This window comes from Lithobates pipiens, unplaced genomic scaffold, assembly GCF_037356315.1.
Source record: "Lithobates pipiens isolate NorthernLeopardFrog02 unplaced genomic scaffold, aLitPip1_a1.2 Scaffold_8, whole genome shotgun sequence".
NCBI lineage: Eukaryota > Metazoa > Chordata > Amphibia > Anura > Ranidae > Lithobates > Lithobates pipiens.
The window spans coordinates 623,759,238-623,780,169 of NW_027507903.1; the positions used below are offsets into that span (position 1 = coordinate 623,759,238).

Consider the following 20,932-nt stretch of genomic DNA (forward strand, 5'->3'; position numbering starts at 1 on the left):
AAAATAATTGTTCTACATAAAGATTGCCTAGGCTATAAGAAGATTGCCAAGACCCTGAAACTGAGTTGCAGCACGGTGGCCAAGACCATACATCGGTTCAACAGGACAGGTTCCACTCAAAACAGGCCTCGCCATGGTCACCCAAAGAAGTTGAGTGCACGTGCTCAGCGTCATATCCAGAGGTTGTCTTTCGGAAATAGACGTTTGTACTGCCAGCATTACTGCAGCGCTTGAAGGGGTGGGGGGTCAGCCTATCAGTGTTCAGACCATATGCCACACACTGCATCAAATTGGTCTGCATGGCTGTCATTCCAGAAGGAAGCCTCTTCTAAAGATTATGCACAAGAAAGCCTGAAAACAGTTTGCTGAAGACAAGCAGACTAAGGACATGGATTACTGGAACATGTCCTGTGGTCTGATGAGACCAAGATAAACTTATTTGGTTCAGATGGTGTCAAACGTGTGTGGTGGCAACCAGGTGAGGAGCACAAAGACAAGTGTGTCTTGTCTACAGTCAAGCATGGTGGTGGGGAGTGTCATGGTCTGGGGCTGCATGACTGCTACCAGCATTGGGGAGCTACAGTTCATTGAGGGAACCATGAATGCCAACATGTACTGTGACATACTGAAGCAGAGCATGACCCCTCTGTTCAGAGACTGGGCCACAGGGCAGTATTCCAATATGATAAGGACCCCAAAAACACCTCCAAGATAACCACTGCCTTACTAAAGAAGCTGAGGGTAAAGGTGCCGGACTGACCAAGCATGTCTACAGACCTAAACTCTATTCGGAATCTGTGGGGCATCCTCAAACAGAAGGTGGAGAAGCGTAAGGTCTCTTACATCCACCAGCTCCGTGATGTCATCATGGAGGAGTGGAAGAGGACTCCAGTGGCAACCTGTGAAGCTCTGGTGAACTCCATGCCCAAGAGGGTTAAGACAGTGCTGGAAAATGATGGTTGCCACACAAAATATTAACACTTTGGGCCCAATTTGGACATTTTCACTTAGGGGTGTACTCACTTTTAGTGCCAGCGGTTCAGACATTAATGGCTGTGTGTTGAGTTATTTTGAGGGGACAGCAAATTTACACTGTTATACAAGCTGTACACTCACTACTTTATATTGTATACAAGTGTAATTTCTTCAGTGTTGTCACACGAAAAGATATAATAAAATATCTACAAAATGTGAGGGGTGTACTCGCTTTTGTGAGATTCTGTATAACTAAAGGCCTTTGACACCAATACCTCCAATTAGGCCCTGTGGCAAAGTTCAGTTGCAGGGGCCCCTGATGAGTTGACTTGCAAGATGTAACACAATCCGGCTTGAGAGGACATACGCTGATGCATCTGGGGAGCGGTGGCTTCCTGGAGACGCTCGTACAGAAGAACACACTGACGGCGAAGAAGTCTGGAACACGTCACCTACAAGGCAAATCAGGCCTATCTAGCCTATCTCTTGGTCCCTAACCTGACTATAGGCTATCAATGAAATGGGACCTCCTATCCATCTAAGTGGCCATCAGAAGCCTAGCCTGTCGCTACTCTGAGTTGTTTACAGTTCCCTAGGCTAATACTAGCTAGGAAACTCCCAGGCCAAAAAGGAACACTGCTGCTTTAAATAATGAAGTGGCAGATATACACTTCAACACAAAACTAGTCACTTGATAGGTTATAATCAAATGAGCTTTGCTCGCTTACACTTGAGAATAGCCCAAGTATATTGCAGTATGCAAATAGAACGTTTCAGTGAATCAGAGAAGCCTTTGACTGATATCTCTGATTCCCACACAGACGTGACAGTAATTTAACAAACAGTGAGCTACACAGTGCAGTAACACTTTCCTATTGTCCCTTTTCAGCCTGGAAAGATGTAGAACAAAATCAGTCTCCAGCACCTCCTGGCTTGCAAAGCATGTGTCTGGTCATACTCCCTTTCACTTCCTGTAAGCCCTTGTACACACGGTCAGAGATTCTGACGGAATGTGTCCGATCGGACGGTTTTGTCGGATATTCCGACTGTGTGTGGTCTACATCGGACTGTTTCCATCGGAGTATCCGACGGACCAAGTTTTCCAACTTGTTGGTAAAATTTTCCGACAAAATGCTCCGATCGGACATACTCCGATCATGTGTAGAGAATTCCGATCGGACAAAGTGCCACGCATGCACAGATCAAATTCTTACACCAAAGCTATTGGCTACTAGCGTGAACGTAGTCCTGTCGTAACGAAATAACGTGATCACGTCGGATTTTCCGACAACTTTGTCCGACTGTGTGTATGCAACAGTTTCGGACAAAATCCTTCGGACAAAATCCGACGGACAAAATCCGACGGATTTGGTTGTCCGAATCTCCGACCGTGTGTACAAGGGCTAAGACATCCATGTATATAGCCTTGAAGGGTCTCCTGACCTTTTAAGCAGGGACAGGAAACAACCTCTTAACAGAAATAGGAACCAGGCATGAACGTAAACAACCTCACAGGTAGGATACCAAAGAACACTTTCCTACACATGTCTAGCCTTTTCACTAATGCCACGTACACACAACTGGACTTTCCGGCAAACTAGGTCCGACAGTCTTCCCGACGGACTTTCGGCGGAGTTCCGACGGACTTTCCAAACTAACTTGGCCAAACATGAACTAAAGACTAAGTCCATTCGAAAGTCCATTCATTTTTTTTTATTTCAATGAATTTTTATTGGAATTTTTATAGATATACAAAACAAAATACAAGGAAATAAAGAAAGGTGGGTTGGGTTGGGTTATTGGACACAGTAAAGCATGGAAAGATCCGAAGAAGGAAGATCATACAGTATCTGCAATATAGACAATGCAAGAAGATAATACCATTAACAAGGTTTAAACCTAGTGGTCCATAATTTCCAATCACTATCAAAGGTTTTACATGAAAAAGAATTGAGTGCCAACAATCTTTCAAAGGAGTGGTTTCTATTCACAATAGCAATCACCTCAGAGAAGTTGAGGGCTAGAGTACTCTTCCAATTACGAAGAATCAGGTTACGTGTTGCCAGGAGAATGTGTGTTACCATGGCCCTGTCGCCACATGGAAACGCGTCTATACCTATGTGTAAGATGGCTAAATTAGGGTTCGGGTGAGTTAGAATACCCGTTAGATCTGAGATTGTTTGGAATGTCTTGTTCCATAGGCTTCTCAGGCACCTGCAGTCCCACAAAACATGTAGCAGGTTCCCAATTTGACCACAGTTACGCCAACATAGAGGTGAGGAGGACGGGAACATGATAGACAACCTGTAAGGAGTATAATGCCATCTATGTAAAATTTTCAGGGTCATTTTCCAGTGACTAACACAGTGAGATGATTTTTGGATGGTTTTGAAGGCAGAGAGCCATTGTTCTTCGGTGAAGGTGGTTGCTAAATCCCTTTCCCATTTACTAAGGGCAGACTGTTTGTGAAATTGTTGTTTGTCTTGGAAGGTGTTATAAAACAGCGAGATACCTTTGGTATTCGGTTTTGATTTTGAGTAGAAATCCCAGGCTTTGGTGGGCAGTGAGATAGTAGGTATCGGGCGTGATTTTAAAAAAAGATGTGCGCGAGTGCATGAGAACCACATTGAGTGTGATAAGTCAAATTCTGACATAATGTGATTTACTGATTTAGGCATTGCGTCCTGGAACAGGTCCTGTATATAGCATACGTTTTTTCGCCTTGAGGCGCGATGTCTGTAGTGATGGGAGTTTGGCGTATAAGATTTCTATAGGTAAGTCATAGTGTAGCTCAGTCGCTTCCGCGCTCTTGCATTTAAGGAGATATCGCCACACTTGTAGTGACACCTGTATGGTTGGGGACATATGACTAGTGACCCAGGGGTCCCATGCATCGCTGAGTAGGAAGTCTGAGGGGTCATCTACGGGGAGCATAGAGGTTTCTATGGTCACCCACTGTGGGCTTTCTACAGAGCGGAACCAATGTTTGAGTTGATAAATAAGTGATACCTGTGTTAGACCAGGAGTAAGGGAGGGTAGTTTGCAAGAGCATTTTTGCAGTTGGGTGGACTCCTAGATCCAAGATCAATGATTTGGTGTGGTTAACTTTATAGTAGGATACATCTCCAAAGTCCGATAGAACTTTGTGGGCTTGAGAGAGGGAACGTATAGGGTCTGTTAGCAATAGTATGATGTCATCGGCAAACAAGTTTTGACATGTTTGGATTTATTAAAGGAGAAACCTTTGATGAGATCATTCGCCCGTATAGATTCTGCTAACAGTTCTATGATTAGGTTGAATATGGTAGGGGAAAGAGGGCAGCCCTGGCGAGTGCCGTTGGTTATGGTAAAAGATTTGGATAACAGGCCCGCCGTGTACACCTGTGCCGATGGGCAGGAATAAAGTGCCAAGATGGCATTTAGTATTGGCCCCTGGAAACCAAATTTATGTAACACAGCCCTCATATACGTCCAGTGTACTCGATCGAACGCCTTCTCTGCGTCTACAGAGAGAAGCAGAGAAGGCGTTCGCGATGATCTTGCATGGTGAATAACATTAACAATGCGCCTGGTGGCGTCCAAGGTTTGCCGCCCCCTCACAAAGCCCATCTGGTCTTTAGATATAAGGTGTGGTATGACTGTCATCAGCCTGTTGGCTAGTAGTTTTGCGTAGATTTTTGTGTCAGAATTTAGGAGAGAGATCGGCCGAAAGTTGGAAGGAGTAGTAGGATCTTTACCCGGTGTCAGTAAAGTCACTATATGAGCTCTCAGCATCTCAGGGGGGAAGGAAGAGGTCAGTTGATCTTTAGTGAAAACTTCCAGAAGGTGTGGGGATAGTTGAATCTTGGAAGATTTTATAATATTCATTCCCGAAGCCATCCGGGCCTGGGAATTTACCACTGGGCATCGAGCGAATTATTTTTTGTAGCTCCTGGAGTGTGAATGGAGCATTAAGGTAGGTGATATGATCTGCTGATATGGAGGGGAGATTAATATTTTGCAGGAAGGTTTGAATGCCTGATATAGTCGGTTGGGGAGTGTGCACGTCGTCGTGTAGATTGTAGAGAGCCCCGTAATACTCCGCAAATTGATCCGCTATGTCTTGGGGATTCACAATTTTATGGTGGGTGAGTGGATGAAGTAAGTAAGCAATTTTAGAATGGGTACGTGCCGCTTTAATGCTATGGGCTAGGTATTTCCCGGCTTGATTGGCGTGTGCGTAAGAATTAAGTTGTAACTTGCGTAGGTGTCTATCAAATTTTTGGGTAAGTAGGTCCTTTAATGTATTCCGAAGGTCCGTGAGTGTAGCCACGGTAGCGGGTGAAAGGGAGGCTTTGTTGCGTGTGTCTAGTGAGTGTATGTCCTTCAGAATACCCTGAAGTAGGGCATTATATTTTTTCTTCTCTCTGGCCCCTAATTGTATGAGAATGCCGTGAATGAAGGCTTTGTGAGTGTTCCAAAGGAGAAATGGGTCAATACCCGGGGTAGAATTGTTGTGGAAAAAATCCCTGAGATGCTGAGAGATAAGTGGTGCGAGCTTTGGTTCCTGAAGGAGCCATATGTTGCAACGCCAGATAGGTGGTGAGGAGGCGGTACCATGTGAATCAAGAGACAGTGAAATTGCAGCATGGTCTGACCATGAGATATCATGTATCGTAGTGGACCGGACCTTCTGCAAAAGCCATTTGTCAGTCAAGAACATATCAATACGTGAATAAGTGCAGTGTCTTGTTGAAAAAAAAGTATAGTCCCGTTCCATAGCATGATGACATCTCCAGACATCGAAAAGGTTCTTTGTGTGTAAAAGATTAGGTAGAGGTGATGATCTGCGTTGATGAGTAGCCGTCGTATCCAGATTATGACCCGCAATGAGATTAAAGTCCCCTCCAATGAGGAGGTTACCATAAAGCATAGATTCGGCTTTTTTGAGTACTCGCCTGAGAAACCTCAGCTGATGAAGATTGGGGGCATACAGTGTCACTAGTGTGAGGGGCTGGGAATCAAAGTCACCTGTTAGTATTATAAATCTACCTTTAGCATCAATGAACAATTCCTTAAGGAGAAAGGACACTGTATTCTTTATGGCTACCATGACCCCCCCCCCTGTTTTTTTGTCAGGGGTGCATGCTAAGAAAATGTGCGGGTAATCTTTGTGTGTGCAGATCGGTGTTTTCGTTAGTTGGAAGTGAGTCTCTTGAATGAGGAGAATGTCCGCCTTCTGAGTGTGAGCCTCCCACCATAGGGAAAAGCATTTGGCAGGATGGTTCAGTCCACGGACATTAAGGGACAAACACTTAATGGTCATTGAAGTGGTGCGGGAAAAGTTTGTAATGCGACAGATGTAGGGTACTCACTGTTACTGCATCCTGTCAAGGCAGGAAAAGGTGCTGGCAATGTATCCACACGTGTATTCACATTCCAGGTGTATGGTCCACCGTGTCCAGAAGGAAGGAAGAAAGGGAAAAAACAAAAATAGAAGGTAAAAACAAGCAACTGTTGTAGAATAAAAAAGGATCTTACAACTGATCCGCGTGCAGACATGTCTGCTGAATTGAGTAACAGGGTGATCGGAGACTAGTAGATGACTCCGTCAGTCAGAGAGATAAGATATGAAAGTCATTTGGTAGTTAGGAGCTGCTCCCGGCCTGATGTTTGTTTTGGCGCTTACGTGTAACCAATTGCCATTCCCCCCGAACGAAGGAGGATGTGGTGGAGAAGTTGAAGCGGGTTGTGGGTCATGTAGTATCCCTCATTGCGTTAGGGTTGTTATGCCCTCTTCCAGAGTGTTGATGGATTTCGTGACTCCATTGTGTGTGATGACAAGTGTGGCTGGGTATTTCCACTTATGTGGAATCTTGTGGTTCCTCAAAGCTTTAGTAATGGTGGCCAGATTGCGCCTTCTCTGCAGGGTATGTCTTGAGAGATCTGGAGGGATGATCAAATCATCATACTGAGGAGGTATATTGTCAGGGTTACGTGCAGCTTGAAATATTTGTTCCTTAACGTGGTAAAAATGGATCCGCAGGAGAGTGTCTCTAGGGGTACCCTCTGGTAAAAAGGAGGGTTTAGGGATCCTGTGTATGCGGTCCACTATAAGATCTTGTGCAGTCAGGTTAGGTAGCAGGGAGGAAAAATGGGATTTTTATATACAGCTTACCTGTAAAATCCTTTTCTTGAGAGTACATCACGGGACACAGGAGCTTCATTACATAGTGGGTTATATAGGCACCTCTGGTGATTGGACACTGGTTGACCCTAATTAAAGAAAATTCCTCCCCTATATAACCCCTCCCATTTGGGAGGCACCTCAGTTTTATAGCAAAGCAATAAGAAACCACGTAAAACCCAAGAGGGGCGGGAGCCCTGTGTCCCGTGATGTACTCTCAAGAAAAGGATTTTACAGGTAAGCTGTATATAAAAATCCCATTTTCTTGATCATACATCACGGGACACAGGAGCTTCATTACATAGTGGGATGTCCCATAGCAATGCTCAGGTTGAGGGGAGGGAGACACAGATCATAAATATAGACCGCCAGGGACCTGAGGACCTAAACTGCAGCCTGCAGTACACTGCGCCCGAAGGCGATATCCTCTTGCCCTCTGACATCCACCTGATAGAATCTGGTGAATGTGTGGACTGATGACCAAGTCGCAGCCTTACAGATCTGAGCCAGGGAGGCCTGGTGATGCACTGCCCAAGAAGCACTGACAGCCCTAGTAGAGTGCGCTTTCACCTGAAAAGGAGGAATCTTCCCCTTTAAGCTATAGGCCTGAGAAATAACCTGTCTGATCCACCTTGAGAGAGTGGACTTTGACGCTGCCTGACCCCTTCTAGGGCCTTCTGGCAGAATAAATAAACAGTCAGTTTTTCTTATCTGAGCAGATGCTTGAAGATAAAGACTGATTGCTCTAACCACATCTAAAGTGTGTAAGGACTCTTCCTCTATGGACTGAGGATTTGGAAAAAAGGATGGTAGGATTATATCCTGATTCAGATGGAAACCCGAAACCACCTTAGGTAGAAAGGACCCGTTGGGACGCATAACCAACCGGTCCTTATGGATAATTAAATAGGGCTCTTTACAGGAAAGAGCTGCCAATTCTGATACCCTTCTAGCCGTGGATATGGCTACTAGGAAGACCAGCTTCTTTGTCAAGAGAGCTAAAGAAGCCAGATGCAGAGGTTCAAATGGTTGGGCCTCTAAGGCCGAGAGAACCAAATTCAGATCCCATGGGCATACCGGAGGTTTGACTGGCGGTTTTATCTGCATAGCCCCCTGGATAAAAGCCCGTACTAGGGAGTGTGATGCAAGAGGTCTTTGAAAAAAGACCAATAGGGCCGAAATCTGCACCTTGATGGTGCTTATGGCCAAATTCATTTCTAGGCCTGATTGGAGAAAGGCCAAGATTCTGCTAATGACATACCTTCTAGGATGCCATCTCCTGGGTTCACACCAGGAAACATATGTCCTCCAGATCTTGTAATAGATACGCCTGGAGGCCGGCTTTCTGGCATTGACCAGAGTGGAAAGGACTGGCCCCGAAAGACCACGGTCTCTCAAAATGTGTGTCTCAGCAGCCAGACCGTCAAATTCAGACTGCGTAAAGCAGGATGGTAAATTGGACCCTGTGAGAGCAGATCTGGCCGGAGAGGGAGGGTCCATGGCCTGCCCACTGCCAACTTCATGATTTCTGCAAACCATGGTCGCCTGGGCCAAGCCGAGGCCACTAAAAGGACCGACTTCGACTCCCTCTTGACCCTTCCCAGGAACCGCGATAGCAGCGGGCTCGGGGGGAAGGCATAGATCAGATTGTACTGATCCCAGGGAACCGTCAGAGCATCTGACCCCTGAGCAAGTGCATCTCTTGTCCTTGACACAAATTTGTCCAGTTTCCTGTTGAATCTGGACGCAAAAAGATCCACGTCTGGAGTGCCCCACTCGTAACATATGTTCCGAAACACATCGGGGTGCAGAGCCCATTCTTCTGGGCATAACTGCTGGCGGGTGAAAAAATCCGCCTGCCAATTCTCCACTCCTGGGATGAAGACTGCAGAGAGGCATGGAACATGCTCCTCTGCCCAGACAAGTATGCGATTCACCTCCTTTTGGGCCACCAGACTTCTGGTACCGCCCTGGTGATTGATATAAACCACTGTGGTGGCATTGTCGGACTGAATCCGAACTGGGAAACCTCGCAGTCTGTAAGACCACTCTATGAGCTTTAAACGGGAACCCAGTCAAATGTTTTTTGCATGACATCTCAGCAGCCCAATTCTTTAGCCATAGGGTCCTTCGCATGTGAACCAACATGAGGGACAAACGTGATGCTTGTTGGACAGAATCCAAAATCGCATCAATTATGAAACACAAGATGTGAGGCAATTCTGCATAATTCTCTACTTCCTCACTGGGAAGGAGTTCAAACATCTGTTTAACCTGTTCCTTGAGGAACTGACACAACCCCACGGCTGCGACTGTAGGTTGCACCACAGCGCCAGCCATGGAAAAGGAGGCTTTTAATAAGGTTTCCAGCCCTTTGTCAGCTGGATCCTTAAATACCTGCGCATTAACCAAGGACAAGCTAGGTTTTTATTCACACAAGAAACCGCCGCATCGACAGATGGGACCCCCTATTCCTTGGTGAAACTTTCCTCCACAGGATAATGCATAGAAAACCTCTTGGGAGGAGTAAACAGTTTATCGGGATGTCCCCAGTCCTCATACATCAATTTATCCATTAAAGGATGAATTGGGAAGGAACAAGCAGTCTGTGGGGCTTTCCTGACTCCCAGGGAAAAGACAGAGGATGTAGCGATTTCAGCAGCAGGCATTCTGAATGTGGTACGCACCAATTCAGTATAATACTGCACCTGCTTTCTGAGTGCCTGGGAGGAGGGGACTATCTCCTCTACCTCTGACTTATCCGACTGCTCATGATCCCTTATCCAAAGATAGGGATCCCTCCTCATTTTCAGAACAACTATCTGAGAGAGGGATTTCAGCAGAGGGAGGGGATCTACCCCTTTTCCTGCTATCTTTTAGGGAAGCAGAAATAAAATTCATGATCCTCCCTTCAAAACCCTCCAATGTAGCCCTAAGGGAGTCCTCAGTGATATAAACCGGGGCTGCGACATTAGGAGAGGCTGCAAAATCTGACAGGTGCACTGACTCGTTATGAGAGGCTGGCTCCAGTCTTGCAGAGGGGGATGGTAATTCACAGGCACTTTTGGAACAGGCGGTGACTTGCCAGTGCTTTTATTACCTGCCCCTGAAATCCTCTTACGAGGAGACATAGTACTAAGCTACAAAGCAGAGGTACTAGTACAAATGCAATCACTGTTGCGCTTAAAGTCTCACAATAAATCAATATATGCTTAAATTGCACAACCTGATGCTGAGTAGGTGTCTTAAGGTTTGCCTGGATCCAATCCCCACGGATGCTTACAGCCCACAGCTCCTGTGTCTCCAGTTACAGTCCCCTGACGCTCTGGGCTTTTTAAAACTGCCACTTGGCGCCTGCAGTACAGCGTTGTGCACACTAACGTGCACGGCTCGCAACCACACCCCCCTCCTCCATTAGGCCGGGAGCACGCCCGGCGCACGTGCACGCACCCGTGTGCGTGCACGAGGACCGCGGGATCCGAGGGGGGGGGGGGAGAACCCAAAGGGAGCAACGTGGGACCCCTGGACCTGCATGGGACCCCTTTTTACCTTAACTGTGGCAGGAACTGTAAGGGAGACGTGAGTAGCTGGAGAACCAGGCTTTCACTGAGCGTGTTGTATTGAAAGGCATGTAAGTATGCATCAGGCTGCTCTTACTCCCTCTAGTGATGGAAACCAGGTAAGACATACAACTACTCACAATGAAGAAATCCATTCATATATTTAAAATATATAGGATGACTTCCCTTACCTGTTCCCCGCCGCAGGAATTGCTGATCTCAGACCAATTCCAGCCTTCACCCATCACGGCGGGTATTGTTAGCCAACCTTCAGGCGTATCTGGGGTTCTTACGAAAAGATCCTCCTACCTGGGCCATGTAAAAAGCTCTGCCAGAAACTTACGGGCGCCCTGAGTCAACAGTACCCCAAGTCTGGTTGTCCCAGAGCCCAGTCTTCCAATGGAGAGGACTTACAGGCAAAACCTCGTTTCTTCGGCAGACGAGGCCCGGGTACCATACCATCTTGGGAGTCAAATATCGGCCCGAGGTATGGATCCGGTTTGTTGTAGCCCTTCGGCCCTCGCCGGGACCCGCATAGAGCTAAGTTTTACGTGACCATCGACCAGACACTGGCGAAAAAACTGAGGTGCCTCCCAAATGGGAGGGGTTATATAGGGGAGGAATTCTCTTTAATTAGGGTCAACCAGTGTCCAATCACCAGAGGTGCCTATATAACCCACTATGTAATGAAGCTCCTGTGTCCCGTGATGTATGATCAAGAAATAGCGTTTGTGCGAATTGTAAAAGTTGCTGTGCAGGGACCGATTCGGGTATGCCCCGCAGTTTAATATTGTTACGTCTGCTGGGGTCTTAAAGGTCTGTGACTTTATCTTTTAACCAAGCTATGTCTTCTGCCTGTGCTGAATGTGCATCCACCATTACATTGTATGTGGCTGAAAAATCTTCCATCCTGCTCTCAACTCTGTCAACCCTGGCTCCCAAAGCCTGCACTTCTCTGTGACACTGATTGATGCCTTGCACCATGTCGCTGTGAAGAGCTGACCGAAGTGAAATCAACATTTCCTTCAGTACAGTGTCTGAAATCGGCTGGTCAGTTGTGGGAAAGTCCGCTATAGGAACAGGGGCCTGTGTGTGTGAGGCCTGTGCGGCCTGTGCACCTGTGGCAGCGCTTACCTCCATTTCTTGCTGCCTGTCAGGGGAGAGCAGTCTGGGCTTTGATTTGGCTTGACTCCTGGTCGTGGGGCTTGGTGTACCTGAGGATGAGCCACTACGAAGGTCTGCATGTCCCTTGGACGTGAGGGGACCTCCTCCCTTCGTATTGCTGTGTGCGGCCTGTGGTTCTGCATCGTGAGGGCGCTGTCCGCCGCCATCTTGGGGAGGCCCACGGTTTTGCCGCGAAGAACTGAGCTATTTTCTGCGGTTGGACTGTGTTTTTCCGCCATCGTGACATGCCCCTACTGTTCCACCGAACGTTCCGGAGGATCGGAGGCTGAATTTCGGCCGGTGAGCACTGATACGACGGGATCTCTCTGGTAGGCGAACGGAGCTCTGGATTCAAGCGTCCATCTTGGAGCTCGGTCGCCACGCCCCCGAAAGTCCATTCATTTTGAACGTGAGGATGTAAACAGGACTAAAAAAGGAAGTTCAATAGCCAGTAGCCAATAGCTTCCCTTGTATTGTATTTGGACCATCGGACCAGCATACAGATGGACGGTTTTCCTGATAGGATTTGAGTCGGACAGATTTCTAGGTCTGTCTGATTTTTTAAATGAAAAACGATCAGATTAGGCCACACACGATCGGATTGGCCGATGGACTGATTTCTTCGGACCTAGTCTGCCGCAAAGCCCGGTCGTGTGTACGCGGCATTGGAAGTAGAACTCCAGGCAGATAACCTAAATGAGAGCTGTGGGCTGCTTCCGCAAAGATAGCGAGTTACATGATCAAAAAAGTACCTCTGTGTGTACCCTAACCTGTTTTCATCTGTATAACTGCCTCTGACATTTTCAACAACATATGATTGTTATTGATATCACACTATAGGTTTAAGCATAACAACTCTTCAATAGCTGCTTTTGAATAACAATAATTTGTGGTAGAGTTATGAATTACCGTACTGATTTTTAATGGCGAAAACAAGGGTAAAATCTAATGGTCAGATTTGGCCAGTTAGCCTACTTGCCTGGTCACCTGAACCACCAGCTGCTGCAGCCAGAAATCATTAATTACTATTCTCACTAAAGGATGCTTCCAGCTACCCACCTACAGGGCTCCTTGAAAAATTATCATACCCCTTGAAATTTTCCACATTTTGCCATGTTACAACCAAAAACATAAATGTATTTTATTGGGATTTTATGTGATAGACCAACATACAAGTGGCACAGAATTGTGTAGTCGAAGGAAAATGATAAATAGTTCTCAATAATTTGTAGAACCACCTTTCGCTGCAGTTACAGCTGCAAGTCTTTTTGGGAATGTCTCTACCAGCTTTGCACATCTAGAGAGTGACCTTTTTGCCCATTCTTCTTTGCAAAATAGCTCAAGATCTGTCAGATTGGATGGAGAGCATCTGTGAACTGCAATTTTCAAGTCTTGACTGAGATTCTCATTTGTATTTAGGTCTGGACTTTGACTGGGCCATTCTAACACATGAATATGCCTTGATCTAAATAATTCCATTGTAGCTCTGGCTGTATGTTTCGGGTCGTTGTCCTGCTGGAAGGTGAACCTCCGCCCCAGTCTCAAGTTTTTTGCAGATTCTAATGGCATGTACACACGAGCGGATTTTCCATCAGAAAAAACTTGGATGGTTTTTCTGATGGAATTCCGCTCAAGCTTGGCTTGCATACACACGGTCACACAAAAGTTCTCTGAGCTTTCGATCATCAAGAATGTGGTGACGTACAACACTACAACAAGCCGAGAAAATTAAGTTCAATGCTTCAGAGCATGCGTCAAATTGTTTCTGAGCATGCATAGGAATTTTGCACGTCAGAATTGGTACAGACGATCAGAATTTCCGATCAGAACTTTTTCCGACCGAAAAATTGAGAACCTGCTCTCAACTCTTTTGCTGACGGGAATTCCACCAGCAAAAGTCCAATGGAACATACACATGGTCACATCTGACTTTTGTTGGCGGAATTTCCGATCATGTATACGGGGCATTACAGGTTGTATATGGCTCCATTCATCTTCCCATCAGCTCTGACCAACATCCCTGTCCCTGCTGAAGACAAGCATTTCACAATGGGGATGGTGTGATCAGGGTGATGTGCAGTGTTAGTTTTCCATCACAAACACCATTTTTCTTTTAGGCCAAAAAGTTTAATTTTGGTCTCATCTGACCAGAGCACCTTCGTCCACATGTTTGCTGTGTCCCCCAACATGGCTTTTCGCAAATTTCAAACAGGACTTTCCTATGGTTTTCTTTGAATAATGTCTTTCTTCTTGTCACTCTTCCATAAAGGGCAGATTTGTGGAGAGCACGACTAATAGTTGTCCTGTGGACAGATTCTCCCACCTGAGCTGTGGATCTCTGCAGCACCTCCAGAGTTACCATGGACCTCTTGACTGCTTCTCTGATGAATCCTCTCCTTGCCTGGCTTGTCAGTTTAGGTGGACGGCCATGTTTTGGTAGGTTTTCAGTTGTGCCAAACTCTTTCCATTATTGGATGATGGATTGAACAGTGCTCCGTGAGATGTTCAAAGCTTGGGATATTTTTTTTTATAAACTAATCCTGCTTTAAACTGCTCCACAACTGTATCCCTGACCTGTCTGGCTTTCATGATGCTGTTTGTTCACTAAGGTTCTCTAAGAAACATATGAGGGCTTCACAGAACAGCTGTATTTATACTGAGATTAAATTACACTCAGGTGGACTCTATTTACTAATTAGGTGACTTCTGAAGGCAAGTGGTTCCACTAGATTTTACTTAGGGATATCAGATTAAAAGGGGGCTGAATACAAATGCTCCCCACACTTTTCACATATTTATTTGTAAAAAAAAATGTGAAACCCATTGATCATTTTCCTTCCACTTCACAATTATGTGCAACTTTGTGTTGGTCTGTCACATAAAATGGCAATAAAATACATTTACGTTTTTGGTTGCAACGTGACAAAATGTGGAAAAGTTCAAGGGATATTAATACTTTTCTTAATGCACTGTACTTACGTGTTTCAAATTGCTCATAAGCTGGCAGGCATCCAAGGTGATGACATTAGCTAGTTCTTGATGAATGGTATCTGCCAGCATCACCAGCCAGTTTGTTTACCCTTCAGCTAGATAGGGAGCTGTATTTTGTGTTTAGGGTGTGTCAAGAGAGGATCATTGTGTTTGCGTAGGGCATCTTTTATAGTGATCAATGTTTTTAATGTTTTACTATGCACCCTATACACATTCACATAAAGTACTGGATAACAGGGGACACCCTTGTTTTAAAGAGGGCTTCCATATTCTGATACATCCTTCCTGCTGACCCCATGTCGTATTTACAGGATCCACTTGCCAAAGGTATTCTTCCCATGTTAAGGTCTGGTGGCTAAGGCTTGGTATGGTTCAGGTATGAGATGGGTGCAAATTCACTGTCCTCCCTTTACTGGTCAGGCGGGCTGCATGCCTGAATAAGGGTTTAGTATGTATTTTGGAGGGGACCTCCAGCCATTGTTTTTTAATTAGTTTAATTTTAATTTTAGATTTATATATGAGTAGTTTTCATTATAGAACCTTTTAGGCTGGTCCCAAGGTTATTTGAGGTGATCGCGCACCATTAGGTTACACATATTTATTTAGCAATAAGTTCCTTCTAGTGTGTGTTATAGTGTTTACTTTTTATATTAATTTCACTTTGGAAGCGCAGCACCATTGTTTTTTTTATACCTATTCTTTACATGAGTACGTGTCTCATGGAAGCGTTTGCAGCATCCAGCTAATCGGACACATTAACACTCCTTATTCCATACACAGCGCAAGAGCCTAAATGAAACAATATCCTTACAGTATCGCCGGGTCAACTGAAAGAATCTGGTACTGTATGGTAGTTCTTCCTAAAAACTCTCAAAACCTCTAAGTTCAAGTAACAAGTCTGTGGTAGAGACCCTGTTGTGTATCTACTCTCAAAACCTCTAAGTTCAAGTAACAAGTCTGTGGTAGAGACTCTGTTGTGTATCTACTCTCAAAACCTCTAAGTTAATTTAACAAGTCTGTGGCAGAGACTTTGTTTAGCATCGGCTGCTAGATCAAGTGAGAGGGGTCTATCCGGTGATTGCTGGATCCAGTCTGTGGAGCTGTTTGTCTCCTGGGTCTGACTAATACCTCTGACCCGCAATTACTAGGTGCCTGAACTCCCCTTATCCTCTAAGCCTCTAGTGAAGGACTGTGTCTTGTGCCTTTCTTTGGGGTTACCCCTAAACAAATCTTCAAAAAGGACCACGTGTCTGATCTATCATCATTTGAGCTACTTTCCATGGGACCCCCCCCCCCCTAAGATGAAGAGGCGAGCAGGTGAGGTAATGGTAAGCCCGAATAAAACCAGCAGCTCCTTCGGTGGTTAGTGCTACATACATATGAGAGTTATTTTTTTTCCACTTGTTTTATTTCAATATATCTTTATTAAATTGCAGTAAGGTAAACAAGATAAACATTTACAACAGTATAACGGATGATTAGAGCAAACAGAGGCAAAGCATACAAAAGTAGAGTTAAGTAATGCAAAACCAGTCCCTAACTAAAGGTGGATCAAGTTTAACTATTAGGATAGTAACGTAGTAATGCAATATCTCCAGTGCGGGGGGGAGGGGGAGGGGTAGGAGAGCACCAGCTAGATAGGATATTAGTTACACCAGAGGGGATGAGTTTATAGGAGAATAAATCGGGCGCATAATAATAATAGTAAAGGGCTACAAGCAGGAAAGAGAATTATGCGGTTACAGTACATTTCGGATGCATAAGCCCAGTGGCGTACTAAGTGGGGGGGCGGGGGGCGTGCCGCCCCGTGTGCCACACGCTGGGGGGGGTGTCAGGGCCAGCGCCCCCCCCCACCGATGCCTACCAATTTGGGGAGAGCAAGGCAGGAAGGGGGTAGGATGAGAGAAAACAAGGCTCTTAAAGGAAAAGGGATCATTGGTGGGATTGGGGTCCCAAGGGGTCGACCAGATGGGGGCAGGTGAGAGTAATATATTGCAAATGCTGAAAGTAGATCAGTTCAGAAGCAGTAATGCAGCGTGAAGGTTCTAACCATGGCTGCCACAACTTAGAATATTTTGTGACTCTGCCTTGCAGTACAATTTCAATGGTAGTGTGGTTCATTGCTTGCATCATCCTTTTTTTTTTGTCTTAATCAAGTGGAGTGAAGGGGATTTCCATGCTTTTGCTTTGGTTTGCTTGGTAGCCATGATTATCTGTAGCAACAGTTAACCACTTGCCGCCCCCCCTATAGCAGAATGATGGTGGCAAAGTGGTTTCCAAACCCTGACCGGGCGTCATATGACGTCCTCAGGATTTTGAGCCGCTGCGCGTCCCGGGGGGGGGGGGGGCGTGCATCGCGGTGATCGTTGTTGTGGGGTGTCAGTCTGACACACCGCAACTATGATCTCGGTAGAGAGTCACTGACGGAGACTCTTTACCACGTGATCAGCCGTGTCCAATCACGGCTGATCACAGTGTAAATAGGAAGAGCCGTTGATCGGCTTTTCCTCACTCGTGTTTGTAAGACACGAGTAGAGGAGAGCCGATCGGCTGCTCCTCTGACAGCGGGGGTCTGTGCTGATTGATTATCAGTGCAGCCCCCCCCAGGATGCCCACACTGGACCACCAGGGATGCCACCAGACCACTAGGGATGCCCAGCACTAGGTATGCCACCCTAGACCACCAGGGATGCCAGTCAGTGCCCACAATGGATGCCAATTAGTGCCCACAATGGGCATCTGATTGGCATGCATTATTGTTTGGCACTGATTGGCATCCATCAGTACAATATAATACAATACAATGCCGCCTATCAGTGCCCATCCATGCTCATCCGTGCCGTCTATGCATGCCCATCTGTGCCGCCTATCCATGTCTATCTGTGCCAGCTATCAGTGCCAATTTATGCCACCTATGAGTTCCCATCTGTGTCGCCCATCAGTGCCACCTATCAGTGCCACTTATCAGTGCCGCCTATCAGTGCCCATCAATGCCACCTCATCAGTGCCACTTCATTGGTGCCACCTCATCGGTGTCCATCAGTGCCACCTTATCAGTGCCCATCAGTGAAGGAGAAAACTTACGTATTTACAAAGTTTTGAAACTGAAACAAAAAAAAACATATTTTTTCTCAAAGTTTTCGGTCTTTTTTAATTTGTTTAGCAAAAAATTAAAACTATAGAGGTGATCAAATACCAACAAAAGAAAGCTCTATTTGTTGGAAAAAAAATGATAAAAATTTCATTTGGGTACAGTGCAGCACGGCCGCGCAATTGTCATTCAAAGTGCGACAGCGCTGAAAGCTCAAAATTGGTCTGGGCAGGAAGGTGCTTAAGTGCCCGGTGGTTAATGGATTGTAAAGTAAAAAGCCTTCTGTGTGCAGCAGCCCCCTCTGCCCCCTCTAATACTTACCTGAGCCCCATCTCTGTCCAGCGATGTCAAAGTCAGTTAACCAATCAGGAGAGAGAAGAGGTGGGGCCAGGCTGCAGCTCTGTGTCTGAATGGACAAAGGGAGCTGTGACTTGGTTCGGGTCACTCAGGGCAGGTAAGTATAATATATTTGTTATTTTATAGAAAAAAACAAGTAGTAATAGTTTCAAATGGGATCTTTTAGAATTTTATCTGATTGGTGGTTCAAAAGTGCTATAAGTGGGTCAGGGGTGATCGTTTTTGAGAACTGGATGTACAGAATGTGAAAAATATCTGTCTAGAATGAACATACCATGGGGAACAATTAATATTGAAATAGGTGCCCATGCCGCAGAAGCAGAAAGGCAAGCAGGAGGGGACGTATTTTAACACTCTGGCCAGGACCAGGTGCCACTGAGTCATGACCTTATAGCAGCCTTTCTCAACCTTTTCAACACAGAGGAACCCTTGAAATAGTTCTCCGGTCTCGGGGAACCCCTGCTAAAAATTAGAAATCTACAACTCATGATACAATAGTTTGATGGTCAGTGAGAAGAATGGTCCTTACACTTGTGGTCATTGGGAAGAATTATTACCTCCTTACAGATAGCTAAAAAGATTAATGGTGTCAGTGGGAACTTATCTGAGAGGCAGAAATTGCCCAATGCTGAAGGAACCCCTAGCAACCTCTGGAGGAACACTAGAGTTCCACGGAACCCTGGTTGAGAATCACTGCCTTATAGTTTGTCTCCAGGGAGGTGATATTTTGCGTCAGAGATTTTGCATTGTTCCATATTGTGTTCCAATCATCAGGAGTTAGCCCTTGTACACACGGTCGGAGATTCCGACAACCAAATCCGTCTGAGTAATTCCGACGGATTAATTCCAGAAGAGGTCCGGAAGTGATGTTGCATACACATGGTTGGACTAAGTTGTCGGAAAATCCGATTGTACATAATGTGATGACGTTATTTCATTACGACGGGGCTACGTTCAGGCTAGTAGCCAATAGCTTTGGTCTATGAATTTGATCTGAGCATGCGTGGCACTTTGTCTGTCGGAGTAGGCTACACATGATCGGAGTATGTCCGATAGGAGCATTTTGTCGGGAAATTTTATGGACAAGTTGGAAAACTTGGTCTGTCGGATATTCCGACAGAAACAGTCTGATGCAGACCACACACAGTCGGAATATCCGACAAAACGGTCCGATAGGAAACATTCCATTGGAATCTCCGACCGTGTGTACAAGGGCTTAAAGTGACTTCCTGGTTCATTTCCCATTTGCTGGTATATTCTTGGGGGTACAACCAGGTTTATCAAGTAGTAATAAGTAAAGTTCGGAGATTAGCGAAAGGACATGATGGTCTCACATAAAAAATGTTCATGACGGAGATGTAAGGGCCAAATAGAAGGCTGGATTTTTGAGTTATGAAAACATAGGTAGGTGTGGAGATTCAAGACTGTAGCACAGGGGTCAGCAACCTTTTTCCACTTACAGGCCAGATTCATTGTATGTGAATGCATGGAGGGCCGCATTCACATGCTAATACAAGATAATAATAGACTACCTAACATGTCACCCTTTAAAATTGCTCACACTCCTGGAATGGCGACGCACTATGGTACTTTAAAAATCTCCATAGGCTACGCTTTAAAAATTTCTACAGATTACCAATTTTAGAGTTACAGAGGTCTTGTGGTAGAATTATTGCTCTTGCTCTAATGATCACAGAAATATCTCACATGTGTTCATTGAACAGTGGCTGAGTGGCAAAGAGGACGTCGGGGGTGAGCGCGGACTTTCGAGGGGTCAATTACGTAAAACGGGGGGACTGGGGGCTGCGGCACTGTAATGCCACATACACACAACCAGACTTTTCGAGGGACTAGGTCCGACAGACTTTCGACTGAGTTCTGATGGAGTTCTGACAGAGTTCTGACGGACTTTCCGAATGAACGGACTTGGCCACACACAATCACACCAAAGTCCGACGGATTCGAACGTGATGACGTACGACTGGACTAGAATAAGGAAGTTCATAGCCAGTAGCAAATAGCTGCCCTCGCATCGGTTTTTGTCCGTCGGACTAGCACACACACGAGCGGATTTCTCGATAGGAACTGGGTCCGGCGGAGTTCTGGCGGAAAAATTTTAAACATGTTCCATTTCTAAAGTCTGTCAGACTTTTGCAAATCAAAAGTCCGCTGCAGCCCACACACGATCGAATGGTCTGCCGGAATCATTCCGTCGGACTTTTGATGTTGAAAAGTCCGGTCGTGTGTACGCGGCATTAGATGTTTTTTTCACCTTTATGCATAGAATGCATAAAGGTGAAAAACATTTACCTTTACAACCCCTTTAACTTGGGACATTCATAGTAAAAGTACTGCAAGCATTTTTTTTTTTTATTTGACCTTTTCAAGGTACAAGGTACAAAGTACAAAGCCTTATATTAGTTTGTTGAGTATACAATCCATAAAGCTAACAAAGTAACAGAAGAAAATTAGATGTACATAGGTCATGAAAGTACAATGATGCAAGTTAAAGGTTGTCTCATTAGGTAAGAGGGTTAGTAAATGGTAAAGAACATTGCTGGATTTGTAAATAGAAGTCAGGAGGTGTAATATACATATGGGGGGGTTAAAGCCAAACTTATATGTTAG

At 45.5% G+C, this 20,932-nt stretch overlaps 1 protein-coding gene across 1 annotated transcript in view; it reads left to right on the top strand.

The window, feature by feature from the left end:
• LOC143961470 (NXPE family member 3-like) overlaps positions 1–20,932 on the top strand; it is a 120,636-nt gene that overhangs the window by 17,850 nt on the left and 81,854 nt on the right. The window lies entirely within an intron of this gene.